The sequence below is a fragment of the Oncorhynchus clarkii genome, chromosome 24 (genome assembly GCF_045791955.1).
Source record: "Oncorhynchus clarkii lewisi isolate Uvic-CL-2024 chromosome 24, UVic_Ocla_1.0, whole genome shotgun sequence".
Taxonomy (NCBI): domain Eukaryota; kingdom Metazoa; phylum Chordata; class Actinopteri; order Salmoniformes; family Salmonidae; genus Oncorhynchus; species Oncorhynchus clarkii.
Window position 1 is genome coordinate 39,774,162 of NC_092170.1, and position 19,882 is coordinate 39,794,043.

At 42.9% G+C, this 19,882-nt stretch overlaps 1 protein-coding gene across 1 annotated transcript in view; it reads right to left on the reverse strand.

Annotated features, from left to right (window-relative positions):
- Positions 1 to 19,882, reverse strand: part of LOC139382724 (neprilysin-like) — a 91,490-nt gene that overhangs the window by 63,562 nt on the left and 8,046 nt on the right. The window lies entirely within an intron of this gene.

Consider the following 19,882-nt stretch of genomic DNA (forward strand, 5'->3'; position numbering starts at 1 on the left):
CACATCAAGCAACACCCATCTCATTAGTGGTGGTGAGATAAGAGACATAACAGACTGTCATAATAGCCCCCATGTTAAAAGTATGTGGGGGTGATGTGATAGCAGTGATGATTATTATTTGACCATGCTGGTCATTTATGAACATTTGAACATCTTGGCCATGTTCTGTTATAATCTCCAACCGGCACAGCCAGAAGAGGACTGGCCACCCCACATAGCCTGGTTCCTCTCTAGGTTTCTTCCTAGGTTTTGGCCTTTCTAGGGAGTTTTTCCTAGCCGCCGTGCTTCTACACCTGCATTGCTTGCTGTTTGGGGTTTTAGGCTGGGTTTCTGTACAGCACTTTGATATATCAGCTGATGTACGAAGGGCTATATAAATACATTTGATTTGATTTGATGAGGTGTGCACTGTCGACCACGCCCCCTGACTTTGAGAAGCTCCGACGCGACATGCATCAAGCCACACCCATCTCATTAGTGGTGGTAAGGTAAGAGGCATTATGTCAGACTAATTTGCAATTGACTGTCATAGCCCCACATTAAAAATATGTGATGATGAGTTGAGAAGACAATCAGAAATACTGAAATACTGTTAGAATGTTTTGCCATAGGCCCAAATAAAAAAAAAGCTAATTACATAATTTATTTTCACATGGTTGGGGTCATCGAAAACTTTCAGATATCAAAATGGGGTCGTAGGCCAAAATAGTTTGGGAACCCCTGCCATAACGAGAGGCAAACACACACACACACACACACACACACACACACACACACACACACACACACACACACACACACACACACACACACACACACACACACACAGTGACACACACACACAGTGACACACATACACAAACAGTGGGGCGCAGAGGCTCCTGTTGCAAACTAGCTCCCTGTTGCATCCAGCCTGCTGTGACTGTTTAAAGATCTATCCACTATAATAGGCAGGGAAATTGGTTTTTCAGGACTTCTGGTGGTAGAAATGTACACAATTGTTACCTGGAGGAAAATGGGGGCGGGTAATGCTTTTTAATTTCAGTATGGGATTGGGTTTAGTGGGGTTTTTTTTAGTCCAGAGGAGGGTCATGTAATTTGTAATTGATTAACAAACCTAATGCAATGTAGATCCTCATCGCATACAGTTGAAGTCGGAAGTTTACATACACCTTAGCCAAATACATTTAAACTCAGTTTCACGATTCCTGACATTTAATCCTAGTAAAAATTCCCTGTCTTAGGTCAGTTAGGATCACCACTTTATTTTAAGAATGTAAAATGTCAGAATAATAGTAGAGAACAATGTATTTATTTCATCATATTCCCAGTGGGTCCGAAGTTTACATACACTCAATCAGTATTTGGAAGCATTGCCTGTAAATTGTTTAAACTTGGGTCAAACATTTTGGGGAACCTTACACAAGTTTCCCACAATAACTTGGGTGAATTTTGGCCCATTCCTCCTGGTGTAACGGAGTCAGGTTTGTAGGCCTCCTTTCTCGCATGCGCTTTTTCAGTTCTGTCCACAAATGTTCTATAGGATTGAGGTCAGGGCTTTGTGATGGCCACTCCAATACCTGGACTTTGTTGTCCTTAAGCCATTTTGCCACAACTTTGGAAGTTTGCTTGGGGTCATTGTCCATTTGGAAGACCCATTTGCGCCCAAGCTTTAACTTCCTGATGACTTGAGGTGTTGCTTCAATGTATCCACGTAATTTTCCCCCTCATGATGCCATCTACTTTGTGAAGTGCACCAGTCCCTCCTGCAGCAAAGCACCTCCACGACATGATGCTGCCACCCCCGTGCTTCACGGTTGGGATGGTGTCCTTCAGCTTGCAAGCCTCCCCCTTTTCCTCCAAACATAACAATGGTCATTATGGCCAAACAGGTCTATTTTTGTTTCATCAGACCAGAGGACATTTCTCCAAAAAGTACAATCTTTGTCCCCATGTGCATTTGCAAACCATAGTCTGGCTTTTTTTATGGAGGTTTTGGAGCAGTGGCTTCTTCCTTGCTGAGCGGCCTTTCAGGTTATGTTGATAAAGGACTCATTTTACTGAGGATATAGATACTTTTGTACCTGTTTCCTCCAGCATCTTCACAAGGTCTTTTGTTGTTGTTCTGAGATTGATTTGCACTTTTCGCACCAAAGTACGTTCATCTCTAGGAGACAGAACACATCTCCTTCCTGAGCGGTATGAAGGCTGCATGGTCCCATGGTGTTTATACTTGCGTGCTATTGTTTGTACAGATGAACATGGTACCTTCAAGCGTTTGGAAATTTCTCCCAAGGATGAACCAGACTTGTAGAGGTCTACAATGTTTTTTCTGAGGTCTTGGCTGATTTCTTTTGATTTTCCCATGATGTCAAGCAAAGAGGCACTGAGTTTGAAGGTAGGCCTTGAAATACATCCACAGGTACACTTCCAATTGAGTCAAATCATGTCAATTAGCCTATCAGAAGCTTCTAAAGACATGACATAATTTTCTGGAATTTTCCAAGCTGTTTAAAGGCACAGTCAACTTAGTGTATGTAAACTTCTGACCCACTGGAATTATGATACATTGAATTATAAGTGAAATAATCTGTCTGTAAACAATTGTTGGAAAAATTACTTGTATCATGCACAAAGTAGATGTCCTAATTAACTAACTAGTTTGTGAACAAGAAATTTGTGGAGTGGTTGAAAAATGAGTTTTAATGACTCCAACCTAATTGTATGTAAACTTCCGACTTCAACTGTATATCACTCCAGTGTAAATTGCTAAAAGTTATCGTTTCGGCGGGTGTCAGAAATATTGAAGCTATTTTCGCAACCAAAAATGTTCATTGCAGTGCTGGTGATGGAGCAAAAGGGCTGAGTTTTGATGAATGAAGCTGTTGTGGGTGTGTCGAGGCTTGGCCCCTAACTGGCCAATCAGAACGTGCTCCATGACTAAATATGTGGTTGCTTCAAGTTGGGTATGTACGGTCTTATATGTATTTCTTTGGAATCAACTCCAATTCCAATGTTAGTCCGTTATAGTTTGTTAAATAGCTTACAGAAACGAAATAACAAAATGTAGACCCATCCCATCTTTGTAAACTTGAACCTGTTCTAAGTAATTTCATGGCATCCATGTTGAAATAAATGCATATCATTTCCACTAATATTGGGGCAATATGGACATGCCAAACGCAAGATACATTTCAATATCGATATAGGCCTAAAAAGAACGTGAATAATTACAATCAAATTCTAAACAAAACGAATCAATAACTGTTATGATTTACACACATCCAAAGTGAAAATAACTTCTAAATACAGGTTTACCGGTATTCGCCAAGGTTCTCATCTCTCGCTTCATGATGGGCATGAAAACATGTCGCCTACGTCATGAATGGTGTATTACGCGTGTCCAAATAATGTCTAGAATAATGTAGGCCAAGCTACAATACATAGATAAAAATGGAATGTCAGCTCACGGTTTTGCTCCTCTCAAACTTGATCTTTTAATAAAGCTTTGGAGATTAAGATTCATTTCCAAGCGGCCTCATGAGCCAAACCCTTTATTGATGGTCTTGATTAGCCTGGTCAGGACAAAAAGAAAACAGCCTTCATTAGGCGAAGGGAAGGCTACGCTTGGTTTTAAAACAAAATGGGGTAAAAACAAGATTTTTTTATGTTTCTAAATACAAAGTATACGTGCACCAAACGCATATTACTCTTGTTCCATGCGCATATAGGCAGTGTGCATCACGGCTGGATAGGCTGCGTTTCCGCAGTCAAAATTCATGCCTTAAAACTACTTAAGGTATAAGGGGCAACATTTTCACTCTTGTATAAATAGCGTGCCCAATTTCAACTTCCTGCTACTCATGCCAAGAATATAGGATATGCATATTATTAGTATGGATTTGGATAGAAAACACTCTGAAGTTTCTAAAACTGTTTGAATCATGTCTGTGAGTATAACAGAACGTATGTAGCAGGCAAAACCCCGAGGACTAACCTTTCAGAATCTTTTTTTTTTAGGTCTCTGTCTATTCACTGAGTTCTCATTGGGAAACGATATTTCTTAGGAACTTGTTTTCAGTTCCTACCGCTTCCACTGGATGTCACCAGTCTTTGGAATTTGGTTGAGGTTATTCATTTGTGCAATGAAGAAGTACGGCTATCTAGGAACTGCGTAACACTGTTGAGAGTTGTGCAAGACTTGAAAAGTAGCTTGGTTTGTTGTCTTCCTGTATTGAACACAGATAGACCCATCTTCAATTTAAAAATACCTAAAGTTGTATTACTAAAGTAGTTTGAAATGTTTTGGCAAAGTTTACAGGCAACTTTTGAAATATTTTGTAGTGACGTTGGGCAAATAATCGAACAAAATGACCATTTGTGATGTTTATGGGACATATTGGAGTGCCAACAAAAGAAGCTCGTCGAAGGTAAGACATGTTTTATATTTTATTTCTGCGTTTTGTGTAGCGCCTGCAGGGTAGAAATATGCTACCCTCTTTGTTTACTGTTGTGCTATCATCAGATAATAGCTTCTTATGCTTTCGCCGAAAAGCCTTTTAAAAATATGACATGTTGGCTGGATTCACAACGAGTGTAGCTTTAATTTAGTATCTTACATGTGTGATTTAATGAAAGATAGTAATGAGCCCTGGACAACAAAAAAATGCAAGAGAGCGCAAAGACAAAAAAGGAGGACCGGAGGTTAGCTTGCTACTGCTATAATTGATTTTAATAAACACAATAAGCCAGAGTCTAGTAAATTATATAACTGTCATTACTATGAAGAGGCAGCTGCGAAGATCGACAGCGCGTTTGTGCTGAAAGTCGGATAACTCGAGAAGTCCTAATTTATTTAAACAGTCTTAATTTTAATTTGACTAGGCTACTAATAACAAGAGGGAATTGTGTTGGAACCTATTTATTGATATTCAATAAATAAGAGGTCGGTCTACCTGTTTTGACAGACGAAATTATAGTCTACTATTCATAGATGTTATTGGCCAATTCCTTAATAAGTCACCCTGCACGCCTGTACAGTATATGCAAAAGTATGTGGACACCCCTTAAAATTGAGCAGTAATTTCAGCCACACCCATTGCTGACTGGTGTGTAAAATTGAGCACACAGCCATGCAATCTCCATAGACAGAGCTTCCCCGGTCAACTGTAAGTGCTGTTATTGTGAAGAGGAAACGACGAGGAGCAAAACAACGACTCAGCCGCAAAGTGGTAGGCCAACACAAGCTCACGGAATGGGGCCGCTGAATGCTGAAGCGCATAGCGTGTAAAAAATAATCTGTCATCGGTTGCATCACTCACTACCGAGTTCCAAACTGCCTCTGGAAGCAACACTCACTACCGAGTTCCAAACTGCCTCTGGAAGCAACACTCACTACCGAGTTCCAAACTGCCTCTGGAAGCAACACTCACTACCGAGTTCCAAACTGCCTCTGGAAGCAACACTCACTACCGAGTTCCAAACTGCCTCTGGAAGCTTACGTCAGCACAAGAACTGTTAGTCTGGAGCTTCTTGAAATGGGTTTCCATGACCGAGCAGTTGAACACAAGTTTGATCTCAATCTCTTCATTCAAAGACCCAATCATGGACACTCTTAATGACAGTTGTGGCTGCTTTGTGTGATCTGTTGTTGTCTCTACCTTCTTGCCCTTTGTGCTGTTGTCTGTGCCCAATAATGTTTGTACCATGTTTTGTGCTGCTACCATGTTGTGTTGCTACCATGCTGTGTTGTCTTAGGTCTCTCTTTATGTAGTGTTGTCTCTCTTGTTGTGATATGTGTTTTGTCCTATATTTATATATTTTAATTTTTTTATTTTTAATCCCAGGCCCCGTCCTTGCAGGTGGCCTTTTGACGTTTGGTAGGCCGTCATTGTAAATAAGAATTTCTGTGCTTCCAACTTTGTGGCAACAGTTTGAGGAAGGCACTTTCCTGTTTCAGCATGACAATGCCCCCGTACACAAAGCAAGGTCCATACAGAAATGGTTTGTCGAGATCGGTGTGGAAGAACGTGTCTGGCCTGCACAGAGCCCTGACCTCAACCCCATCGAACACCTTTGGGATGAATTGGAACGCCAACTGCGAGCCAGGCCTAATCACCCAACATCAGTATCCAACCTCAGTAATGCTCTTGTGGCTGAATGGAAGCAAGTCCCCTGCAGCAATGTTCTAACATCTAGTGGAAAGCTTAGAAAGTGGAGGCTGTTATAGCAGCAAAGGGGGGACCAACTCTATATTAATGCCCATGAGTTTGGAATGACATGTTCGTTGAGCAGGTGTCCACATACTTTTGGTCATTTCATTTATTTTATCTAACATGTCCAGGAAATGCATGATTGCTATTTTGATGAGCAGCCTGTCAAATAATTATCAGATTAAGTTTTTGGCTCTTCAGAGAATTTGCCGCTATCTTTGTGCATATTGACTTATAGCCTATATTATAATATAAGTGGGAACTCAAAACCCTTAGCTAGATTGCTAACTCTAAATATGATATCGTTGCTTTACAGCCATGTTGGCTAATTGATGAATCTATCAGTAAATGTAGGCTAATGTCCTACAAAAACATTGCAGTGCAAGGCTACCTATTCACTGCAAACGGTGCACTCTGTTCAAAACCATGCTAGGCTACAGACATGCTAGGCTACAGACATGCTAGGCTACATACATGCTAGGCTACAGACATGCTAGGCTAGACATGCTATGCTACAGACATGCTAGGCTACAGACATGCTAGGCTACAGACATGCTACACTACAGACATGCTAGGCTACAGACATGCTAGACTACAGCCTACAGAACAACAGTAGATGCATTTTGAAAACGGTATTTTTCCCGGAAAATTGCATTTGAGCAAAGGTCATATGCTTGTGCTTGTCATAATGCATCTCTCCTTCCTCTGTGACCACAGTGGGGAGAGGGAGGGAGAGTGGCTCAGTCACACAGCAGCAGACAGTGAAACTGAGACAAGCAGATACTTTCATAGCAGGAATCAACATAATGAATAGGCTATTACCGTGGACCAAATAATGGTTCTAGAACATTCTACAGGAACGTTGTGTAGCAACAATTATCCAAATGTGCAAAAACTCTTCAATAAGAAGGCAACATCGGTGTGTGTCATTTTCGGTTTATCAGAGACTTGTCAGAACCTGGCTTTTGGGAAGCGAGATGACAAATTCAACGACAGCCTAGTTTTCTATATTCAAGGGGAGAGAGAGAGAAAAACATATCTAGACTGTTATTTTACTATTAAACTCAATACTAGTGTTGTTTTCGATTTGTAAAGTAGTTTGTGCTTCTTAACCAGGCAAAGCTGAATAGTAGGCTGGTGACTGATGGCTACAGGTGATGTGTAGCCTATGATCGGAGCCTCCCTGCCCACACTCATGGCCTGCTCCCCTGTAGCTCCTGATGTAGGCTGGTGACTGATGGTTATGGGTGATGTGTAGCCTATGATCGGAGCCTCCCTGCCCACACTCATGGCCTGCTCCCCTGTAGCTCCTGATGTAGGCTGGTGACTGATGGCTACAGGTGATGTGTAGCCTATGATCGGAGCCTCCCTGCCCACACTCATGGCCTGCTCCCCTGTAGCTCCTGATGTAGGCTGGTGACTGATGGTTATGGGTGATGTGTAGCCTATGATCGGAGCCTCCCTGCCCACACTCATGGCCTGCTCCCCTGTAGCTCCTGATGTAGGCTGGTGACTGATGGTTATGGGTGATGTGTAGCCTATGATCGGAGCCTCCCTGCCCACACTCATGGCCTGCTCCCCCATAGCTCCTGATGTAGGCAGTGTGTCCCGGGTGTGGAGCGTCCCTTTTCCACACTCATGGCCTGCTCCCCCGTAGCTCCTGATGTAGGCAGCGTGTCCCGGGTGTGGAGCGTCCCTTTTCCACACTCATGGCCTGCTCCCCCGTAGCTCCTGATGTAGGCAGCGTGTCCCGGGTGTGGAGCGTCCCTTTTCCACACTCATGGCCTGCTCCCCTGTAGCTCCTGATGTAGGCTGCGTGTTCCGGGTGTGGAGCGTCCCTTTTCCACACCGACAGAACATAACCCTCGCTGCTCTGCGCTCCCGTTCTGATTATCATTGTAGCCTATCCAGTCCAAGTGCAAATAGGCACGAGAAGGCGGTCCGAGTCACCCAATGGTCAAGTCTGAGTCTGAGTGCAGTCGGACTCGAGTACTACAACACCGGGAAACAGTACTGCAGGTAAGACAGTAGTAGTCAGTAGTATAACTTTACTGAAGGAAACAGTACTGCTGGTCAGACAGTAGTAGTCAGTAGTATAACTTTACTGCAGGAAACAGTACTGCTGGTCAGACAGTAGTAGTCAGTAGTCTAATTTTACTGAAGGAAACCGTACTGCTGGTCAGACAGTAGTAGTCAGTAGTATAACTTTACTGCAGGAAACAATACTGCTGGTCAGACAGTAGTAGTCAGTAGTATAACTTTACTGCAGGAAACAGTACTGCTGGTCAGACAGTAGTAGTCAGTAGTCTAATTTTACTGAAGGAAACAGTACTGCTGGTCAGACAGTAGTAGTCAGTAGTATAACTTTACTGAAGGAAACAGTACTGCTGGTCAGACAGTAGTAGTCAGTAGTATAACATTACAACAGGAAACAGTACTGCTGGTCAGACAGTAGTAGTCAGTAGTATAACTTTACTGAAGGAAACAGTACTGCTGGTCAGACAGTAGTAGTCACTAGTATAACTTTACTGAAGGAAACAGTACTACTGGTCAGACAGTAGTAGTCAGTAGTATAACTTTACTGAAGGAAACAGTACTGCTGGTCAGACAGTAGTAGTCACTAGTATAACTTTACTGAAGGAAACAGTACTACTGGTCAGACAGTAGTAGTCACTAGTATAACTTTACTGAAGGAAACAGTACTGCTGGTCAGACAGTAGTAGTCAGTAGTATAACTTTACTGAAGGAAACAGTACTACTGGTCAGACAGTAGTAGTCAGTAGTATAACTTTACTGAAGGAAACAGTACTGCTGGTCAGACAGTAGTAGTCAGTAGTATAACATTACAACAGGAAACAGTACTGCTGGTCAGACAGTAGTAGTCAGTAGTATAACTTTATTACTACTGGTCAGACAGTAGTAGTCAGTAGTCTAATTTTACTGAAGGAAACAGTACTGCTGGTCAGACAGTAGTAGTCAGTAGTATAACTTTACTGAAGGAAACAGTACTGCTGGTCAGACAGTAGTAGCCTCAAAGCACTTGAGAGACAGTGACCTATGCTATAGGAAAAACCCTTTCATTCAGAGGCGTCAAACATACAACACACTGTTGTTCTATTCTCTATGTTTTTGTTCCTTTTTCACCAATAGGAACACTTTAATAGGGGGCCCAATCGGGTGGCTCGAGTCCAAAAACGAACAAACTAAAATATTGGGGGGGGTGGGGGGGGGACAAAGTCAATATACTTGAATAAAATGATTAAAACCAAATGGAAACTGTGTGAAAATGATAATGGACCTACATTCAAACAGTTTCTAGACTTTAATAATAATTGATCATCATTGGGACAGTCAGGGAGCATAAAAAAATCCCTAAAACAATGGATATAGGAATTTTGGCAAATTCTGACGGTTAGCTAGCCTTTTTAGCTTCCCACATCGCCAAGTCAAATAATCTGATTCATAATTAAATAATATGCCATGACAAATATTCAATGTATTCTCTCCCATATCAACTAAAAGTAGAATGTCATAAGTTGTAACAGAGGGGGAAAAAGCACATGGCTCTCTGTTTTTACGTTTCAAAATAGCCGACAATAACATTATCACTTCTTAACAAAGACTCTTCTTTTGGGGAGGATTCTAGTAAGGATACAATATCGTTTGGTTTATTGTTTGAACAGTCGCTGAGATTACATTTGGTTATCAATGCAAAACAGGTTGCTTATTTAATGCCAAGCTAAACCAAGACAGCAATCTTGAAATGTAAGTGATTTTGATTAGATTTCCACATCAGCAAGTAAAATATTCAGATTTATAATGAAATAATATTCCCTGGCAAATATTATTCTACTTGCCAGTGTATCCTACAACATTATCCCAGTTTGATATGCAGCTTGAATATATTCACTCCCATATCAGCTAAAAATACAATCATATCATGTTTTGGTCGAGGAGAAAAAGCCCATATCTCGCAGCTGTTTTTATCAATAGCCTGGAATCACTAGATTGTACTTCTAAACAAAATATCCTTTGGGGAGAATTGTAATAAGGCTGTTGTTTGGTGTATTGTTTGAACAGTCGCTGAGATTATTTTGGGTTGTCAATGCAAAATAGGCTATTTTGATGCATAACCTATAGCCTATAGATCAGATCAATGAACGATGCGAGCTTCATTGCCTACACAACACTGCCCCCCCGTCCATCCGTCCGTCCGTCCGTCCGTCCGTCTATGCAAGGAATGATACGTCGCGTTGTAAATGTCATGTGACACGGGAGTACGTCAAATGTGTCGGAGCACACTACAGTACAAGGAACCGTCCCTCTTGTGATGAAAAAAACGACACTACGCTCTGAATCGTCCATCGCCATAAGGCTTAAATTAGCATTAAATAGACCTTCTACCATAGAGCCTACAGTACATCATTGTTAGCTCCTGGAATCTCTGATCACCAAAGGGCCATAAAGGGAAGTCTCTATGGACTGAAATTGAACTTTATACTCAGCAATAAAAACCTTTACAAACTTGGCCATTAATCAAGTCAAATTGTATTCGTCACATGCGCCGAATACAACAGTGAAATTCTTCCCAACGGCCCTTTCCATGCCATGTCCCCCTGTACTGACCCTCCAAAAACAACACTCACGAGTCCTCTAGCAACCTGTTGAAAGCCCTGTTCCTTAGTGGAGTGGGTTTCAGTTTTCAGAGTTTCAGTTTTCAGAGTTTCAGTTTTCAAACCACTATACACGCTTCAACGCTCCCCTTGAGCTGACAAACGTTAACAGGGGGCATTCTGCAGTTTGAACAATAACAACGCCGGTCACCGACACTGTTTGGGTAAAAAGCTGTGGGATGGGGGCTGGAGAAGTGTAAACCACTCTCAGAGTTATGGATGCAATGACTGACCATCCATGGTTTCAAAATGATTTTTAAACCACGTTTTGAGGCAGTGTTTGTTTGCAATTTGAAAATGTTTAATAAAAAACTATCTTATCTTTTGAGTTCCGATGAGGAACGACAGTTGACCTAAGCTATTTGAGTTCCGATGAGGAACGACAGTTGACCTAAGCTATTTGAGTTCCGATGAGGAACGACAGTCGACCTAAGCTATTTGAGTTCCGATGAGGAACGACAGTCGACCTAAGCTATTTGAGTTCCGATGAGGAACGACAGTTGACCTAAGCTATTTGAGTTTCGATGAGGAACGACAGTTGACCTAAGCTATTTGAGTTCCGATGAGGAACGACAGTCGACCTAAGCTATTTGAGTTCCGATGAGGAACGACAGTTGACCTAAGCTATTTGAGTTCCGATGAGGAACGACAGTCGACCTAAGCTATTTGAGTTCCGATGAGGAACGACAGTTGACCTAAGCTATTTGAGTTCCGATGAGGAACGACAGTTGACCTAAGCTATTTGAGTTTCGATGAGGAACGACAGTTGACCTAAGCTATTTGAGTTCCGATGAGGAACGACAGTTGACCTAAGCTATTTGAGTTCCGATGAGGAACGACAGTTGACCTAAGCTATTTGAGTTCCGATGAGGAACGACAGTTGACCTAAGCTAATTGAGTTCCGATGAAGAACGACAGTCGACCTAAGCTATTTGAGTTCCGATGAGGAACGACAGTTGACCTAAGCTATTTGAGTTCCGATGAGAAACGACAGTTGACCTAAGCTATTTGAGTTCCGATGAGGAACGACAGTTGACCTAAGCTATTTGAGTTCCGATGAGGAACAACAGTTGACCTAAGCTATTTGAGTTCCGATGAGGAACGACAGTTGACCTAAGCTATTTGAGTTCCGATGAGGAACGACAGTTGACCTAAGCTATTTGAGTTCCGATGAGGAACGACAGTTGACCTAAGCTATTTGAGTTCCGATGAGGAACGACAGTTGACCTAAGCTATTTGAGTTCCGATGAGGAACGACAGTTGACCTAAGCTATTTGAGTTCCGATGAGGAACGACAGTTGACCTAAGCATTTTGAGTTCCGATGAGGAACGACAGTTGACCTAAGCTATTTGAGTTCCGATGAGAAACGACAGTTGACCTAAGCTATTTGAGTTCCGATGAGGAACGACAGTTGACCTAAGCTATTTGAGTTCCGATGAGAAACGACAGTTGACCTAAGCTATTTGAGTTCCGATGAGGAACGACAGTTGACCTAAGCTATTTGAGTTCCGATGAGGAACGACAGTTGACCTAAGCTATTTGAGTTCCGATGAGGAACGACAGTTGACCTAAGCTATTTGAGTTCCGATGAGGAACGACAGTTGACCTAAGCTATTTGAGTTCCGATGAGGAACGACAGTTGACCTAAGCTATTTGAGTTTCGATGAGGAACAACAGTTGACCTAAGCTATTTGAGTTTCGATGAGGAACGACAGTTGACCTAAGCTAGTTGAGTTTCGATGAGGAACGACAGTTGACCTAAGCTATTTGAGTTCCGATGAGGAACGACGGTTGACCTAAGCTATTTGAGTTCTGATGAGGAACGACAGTTGACCTAAGCTATTTGAGTTCCGATGAGGAACGACAGTTGACCTAAGCTATTTGAGTTCCGATGAGGAACGACAGTTGACCTAAGCTATTTGAGTTCCGATGAGGAACGACAGTTGACCTAAGCTATTTGAGTTCCGATGAGGAACGACAGTTGACCTAAGCTATTTGAGTTCCGATGAGGAACGACAGTTGACCTAAGCTATTTGAGTTCCGATGAGGAACGACAGTTGACCTAAGCTATTTGAGTTCCGATGAGGAACGACAGTTGACCTAAGCTAGTTGAGTTTCGATGAGGAACGACAGTTGACCTAAGCTATTTGAGTTTCGATGAGGAACGACAGTTGACCTAAGCTATTTGAGTTCCGATGAGGAACGACAGTTGACCTAAGCTAATTGAGTTCCGATGAAGAACGACAGTCGACCTAAGCTATTTGAGTTCCGATGAGGAACGACAGTTGACCTAAGCTATTTGAGTTCCGATGAGAAACGACAGTTGACCTAAGCTATTTGAGTTCCGATGAGGAACGACAGTTGACCTAAGCTATTTGAGTTCCGATGAGGAACAACAGTTGACCTAAGCTATTTGAGTTCCGATGAGGAACGACAGTTGACCTAAGCTATTTGAGTTCCGATGAGGAACGACAGTTGACCTAAGCTATTTGAGTTCCGATGAGGAACGACAGTTGACCTAAGCTATTTGAGTTCCGATGAGGAACGACAGTTGACCTAAGCTATTTGAGTTCCGATGAGGAACGACAGTTGACCTAAGCTATTTGAGTTCCGATGAGGAACGACAGTTGACCTAAGCTATTTGAGTTCCGATGAGGAACGACAGTTGACCTAAGCTATTTGAGTTCCGATGAGAAACGACAGTTGACCTAAGCTATTTGAGTTCCGATGAGGAACGACAGTTGACCTAAGCTATTTGAGTTCCGATGAGAAACGACAGTTGACCTAAGCTATTTGAGTTCCGATGAGGAACGACAGTTGACCTAAGCTATTTGAGTTCCGATGAGGAACGACAGTTGACCTAAGCTATTTGAGTTCCGATGAGGAACGACAGTTGACCTAAGCTATTTGAGTTCCGATGAGGAACGACAGTTGACCTAAGCTATTTGAGTTCCGATGAGGAACGACAGTTGACCTAAGCTATTTGAGTTTCGATGAGGAACGACAGTTGACCTAAGCTATTTGAGTTTCGATGAGGAACGACAGTTGACCTAAGCTAGTTGAGTTTCGATGAGGAACGACAGTTGACCTAAGCTATTTGAGTTCCGATGAGGAACGACAGTTGACCTAAGCTATTTGAGTTCTGATGAGGAACGACAGTTGACCTAAGCTATTTGAGTTCCGATGAGGAACGACAGTTGACCTAAGCTATTTGAGTTCCGATGAGGAACGACAGTTGACCTAAGCTATTTGAGTTCCGATGAGGAACGACAGTTGACCTAAGCTATTTGAGTTCCGATGAGGAACGACAGTTGACCTAAGCTATTTGAGTTCCGATGAGGAACGACAGTTGACCTAAGCTATTTGAGTTCCGATGAGGAACGACAGTTGACCTAAGCTATTTGAGTTCCGATGAGGAACGACAGTTGACCTAAGCTAGTTGAGTTTCGATGAGGAACGACAGTTGACCTAAGCTAGTTGAGTTTCGATGAGGAACGACAGTTGACCTAAGCTATTTGAGTTCCGATGAGGAACGACAGTTGACCTAAGCTATTTGAGTTCCGATGAGGAACGACAGTTGACCTAAGCTATTTGAGTTCCGATGAGGAACGACAGTTGACCTAAGCTATTTGAGTTCCGATGAGGAACGACAGTTGACCTAAGCTATTTGAGTTCCGATAAGGAACGACAGTTGACCTAAGCTATTTGAGTTTCGATGAGGAACGACAGTTGACCTAAGCTATTTGAGTTTCAATGAGGAACGACAGTTGACCTAAGCTATTTGAGTTTCGATGAGGAACGACAGTTGACCTAAGCTATTTGAGTTCCGATGAGGAACGACAGTTGACCTAAGCTATTTGAGTTCCGATGAGGAACGACAGTTGACCTAAGCTATTTGAGTTCCGATGAGAAACGACAGTTGACCTAAGCTATTTGAGTTCCGATGAGGAACGACAGTTGACCTAAGCTATTTGAGTTTCGATGAGGAACGACAGTTGACCTAAGCTATTTGAGTTCCGATGAGGAACGACAGTTGACCTAAGCTATTTGAGTTTCGATGAGGAACGACAGTTGACCTAAGCTAGTTGAGTTTCGATGAGGAACGACAGTTGACCTAAGCTAGTTGAGTTTCGATGAGGAACGACAGTTGACCTAAGCTAGTTGAGTTTCGATGAGGAACGACAGTTGACCTAAGCTATTTGAGTTCCGATGAGGAACGACAGTTGACCTAAGCTATTTGAGTTCCGATGAGGAACGACAGTTGACCTAAGCTATTTGAGTTCCGATGAGGAACGACAGTTGACCTAAGCTATTTGAGTTCCGATGAGGAACGACAGTTGACCTAAGCTATTTGAGTTCCGATGAGGAACGACAGTTGACCTAAGCTATTTGAGTTCCGATGAGGAACGACAGTTGACCTAAGCTATTTGAGTTCCGATGAGGAACGACAGTTGACCTAAGCTATTTGAGTTCCGATGAGGAACGACAGTTGACCTAAGCTATTTGAGTTCCGATGAGGAACGACAGTTGACCTAAGCTATTTGAGTTCCGATGAGGAACGACAGTTGACCTAAGCTATTTGAGTTCCGATGAGGAACGACAGTTGACCTAAGCTATTTGAGTTCCGATGAGGAACGACAGTTGACCTAAGCTATTTGAGTTCCGATGAGGAACGACAGTCGACCTAAGCTATTTGAGTTCCGATGAGGAACGACAGTCGACCTAAGCTATTTGAGTTCCGATGAGGAACGACAGTCGACCTAAGCTATTTGAGTTCCGATGAGGAACGACAGTCGACCTAAGCTATTTGAGTTCCGATGAGGAACGACAGTTGACCTAAGCTATTTGAGTTCCGATGAGGAACGACAGTTGACCTAAGCTATTTGAGTTCCGATGAGGAACGACAGTTGACCTAAGCTATTTGAGTTCCGATGAGGAACGACAGTTGACCTAAGCTATTTGAGTTCCGATGAGGAACGACAGTTGACCTAAGCTATTTGAGTTCCGATGAGGAACGATAGTTGACCTAAGCTATTTGAGTTCCGATGAGGAACGACAGTTGACCTAAGCTAGTTGAGTTTCGATGAGGAACGACAGTTGACCTAAGCTAATTGAGTTCCGATGAGGAACGACAGTTGACCTAAGCTAGTTGAGTTTCGATGAGGAACGACAGTTGACCTAAGCTATTTGAGTTCCGATGAGGAACGACAGTTGACCTAAGCTATTTGAGTTCCGATGAGGAACGACAGTTGACCTAAGCTATTTGAGTTCCGATGAGGAACGACAGTTGACCTAAGCTATTTGAGTTCCGATGAGGAACGACAGTTGACCTAAGCTATTTGAGTTCCGATGAGGAACGACAGTTGACCTAAGCTATTTGAGTTCCGATGAGGAACGACAGTTGACCTAAGCTATTTGAGTTTCGATGAGGAACGACAGTTGACCTAAGCTAGTTGAGTTCCGATGAGGAACGTCAGTTGACCTAAGCTAGTTGAGTTCCGATGAGGAACGACAGTTGACCTAAGCTATTTGAGTTTCGATGAGGAACGACAGATGACCTAAGCTAGTTGAGTTCCGATGAGGAACGACAGTTGACCTAAGCTAGTTGAGTTCCGATGAGGAACGACAGTTGACCTAAGCTATTTGAGTTTCGATGAGGAACGACAGTTGACCTAAGCTATTTGAGTTCCGATGAGGAACGACAGTTGACCTAAGCTAGTTGAGTTTCGATGAGGAACGACAGTTGACCTAAGCTAATTGAGTTCCGATGAGGAACGACAGTTGACCTAAGCTAGTTGAGTTTCGATGAGGAACGACAGTTGACCTAAGCTATTTGAGTTCCGATGAGGAACGACAGTTGACCTAAGCTATTTGAGTTCCGATGAGGAACGACAGTTGACCTAAGCTATTTGAGTTCCGATGAGGAACGACAGTTGACCTAAGCTATTTGAGTTCCGATGAGGAACGACAGTTTAAGAGAGTTCCGATGAGGAACGACAGTTGACCTAAGCTATTTGAGTTCCGATGAGGAACGACAGTTGACCTAAGCTATTTGAGTTCCGATGAGGAACGACAGTTGACCTAAGCTATTTGAGTTTCGATGAGGAACGACAGTTGACCTAAGCTAGTTGAGTTCCGATGAGGAACAACAGTTGACCTAAGCTAGTTGAGTTCCGATGAGGAACGACAGTTGACCTAAGCTATTTGAGTTTCGATGAGGAACGACAGTTGACCTAAGCTATTTGAGTTCCGATGAGGAACGACAGTTGACCTAAGCTATTTGAGTTCCGATGAGGAACGACAGTTGACCTAAGCTATTTGAGTTCCGATGAGGAACGACAGTTGACCTAAGCTAATTGAGTTACGATGAGGAACGACAGTCGACCTAAGCTATTTGAGTTCCGATGAGGAACGACAGTTGACCTAAGCTATTTGAGTTCCGATGAGAAACGACAGTTGACCTAAGCTATTTGAGTTCCGATGAGGAACGACAGTTGACCTAAGCTATTTGAGTTCCGATGAGGAACGACAGTTGACCTAAGCTATTTGAGTTCCGATGAGGAACGACAGTTGACCTAAGCTATTTGAGTTCCGATGAGGAACGACAGTTGACCTAAGCTATTTGAGTTCCGATGAGGAACGACAGTTGACCTAAGCTATTTGAGTTCCGATGAGAAACGACAGTTGACCTAAGCTATTTGAGTTCCGATGAGGAACGACAGTTGACCTAAGCTATTTGAGTTCCGATGAGGAACGACAGTTGACCTAAGCTATTTGAGTTCCGATGAGGAACGACAGTTGACCTAAGCTATTTGAGTTCCGATGAGAAACGACAGTTGACCTAAGCTATTTGAGTTCCGATGAGAAACGACAGTTGACCTAAGCTATTTGAGTTCCGATGAGGAACGACAGTTGACCTAAGCTATTTGAGTTCCGATGAGGAACGACAGTTGACCTAAGCTATTTGAGTTCCGATGAGGAACGACAGTTGACCTAAGCTATTTGAGTTCCGATGAGGAACGACAGTTGACCTAAGCTATTTGAGTTCCGATGAGGAACGACAGTTGACCTAAGCTATTTGAGTTCCGATGAGGAACGACAGTTGACCTAAGCTATTTGAGTTTCGATGAGGAACGACAGTTGACCTAAGCTATTTGAGTTTCGATGAGGAACGACAGTTGACCTAAGCTAGTTGAGTTTCGATGAGGAACGACAGTTGACCTAAGCTATTTGAGTTCCGATGAGGAACGACAGTTGACCTAAGCTATTTGAGTTCCGATGAGGAACGACAGTTGACCTAAGCTATTTGAGTTCCGATGAGGAACGACAGTTGACCTAAGCTATTTGAGTTCCGATGAGGTACGACAGTTGACCTAAGCTATTTGAGTTCCGATGAGGAACGACAGTTGACCTAAGCTATTTGAGTTCCGATGAGGAACGACAGTTGACCTAAGCTATTTGAGTTCCGATGAGGAACGACAGTTGACCTAAGCTATTTGAGTTCCGATGAGGAACGACAGTTGACCTAAGCTATTTGAGTTCCGATGAGGAACGACAGTTGACCTAAGCTATTTGAGTTCCGATGAGGAACGACAGTTGACCTAAGCTATTTGAGTTCCGATGAGGAACGACAGTTGACCTAAGCTATTTGAGTTCCGATGAGGAACGACAGTTGACCTAAGCTATTTGAGTTCCGATGAGGAACGACAGTTGACCTAAGCTATTTGAGTTTCGATGAGGAACGACAGTTGACCTAAGCTATTTGAGTTCCGATGAGGAACGACAGTCGACCTAAGCTATTTGAGTTTCGATGAGGAACGACAGTCGACCTAAGCTATTTGAGTTCCGATGAGGAACGACAGTTGACCTAAGCTATTTGAGTTCCGATGAGGAACGACAGTTGACCTAAGCTATTTGAGTTCCGATGAGGAACGACAGTTGACCTAAGCTATTTGAGTTCCGATGAGGAACGACAGTTGACCTAAGCTATTTGAGTTCCGATGAGGAACGACAGTTGACCTAAGCTATTTGAGTTTCGATGAGGAACGACAGTCGACCTAAGCTATTTGAGTTCCGATGAGGAACGACAGTTGACCTAAGCTATTTGAGTTCCGATGAGGAACGACAGTTGACCTAAGCTATTTGAGTTCCGATGAGGAACGACAGTTGACCTAAGCTATTTGAGTTCCGATGAGGAACGACAGTTGACCTAAGCTATTTGAGTTCTGATGAGGAACGACAGTTGACCTAAGCTATTTGAGTTTCGATGAGGAACGACAGTTGACCTAAGCTATTTGAGTTCCGATGAGAAACGACAGTTGACCTAAGCTATTTGAGTTTCGATGAGGAACGACAGTTGACCCAAGCTATTTGAGTTCCGATGAGGAACGACAGTTGACCTAAGCAATTTGAGTTCCGATGAGGAACGACAGTTGACCTAAGCTATTTGAGTTTCGATGAGGAACGACAGTTGACCTAAGCTATTTGAGTTCCGATGAGGAACGACAGTTGACCTAAGCTATTTGAGTTTCGATGAGGAACGACAGTTGACCTAAGCTATTTGAGTTCCGATGAGGAACGACAGTTGACCTAAGCTATTTGAGTTCCGATGAGGAACGACAGTTGACCTAAGCTATTTGAGTTCCGATGAGGAACGACAGTTGACCTAAGCTATTTGAGTTCCGATGAGGAACGACAGTTGACCTAAGCTATTTGAGTTCCGATGAGGAACGACAGTTGACCTAAGCTATTTGAGTTCCGATGAGGAACGACAGTTGACCTAAGCTAGTTGAGTTTCGATGAGGAACGACAGTTGACCTAAGCTATTTGAGTTCCGATGAGGAACGACAGTTGACCTAAGCTATTTGAGTTCCGATGAGGAACGACAGTTTACCTAAGCTATTTGAGTTCCGATGAGGAACGACAGTTGACCTAAGCTATTTGAGTCCCGATGAGGAACGACAGTTGACCTAAGCTATTTGAGTTCCGATGAGGAA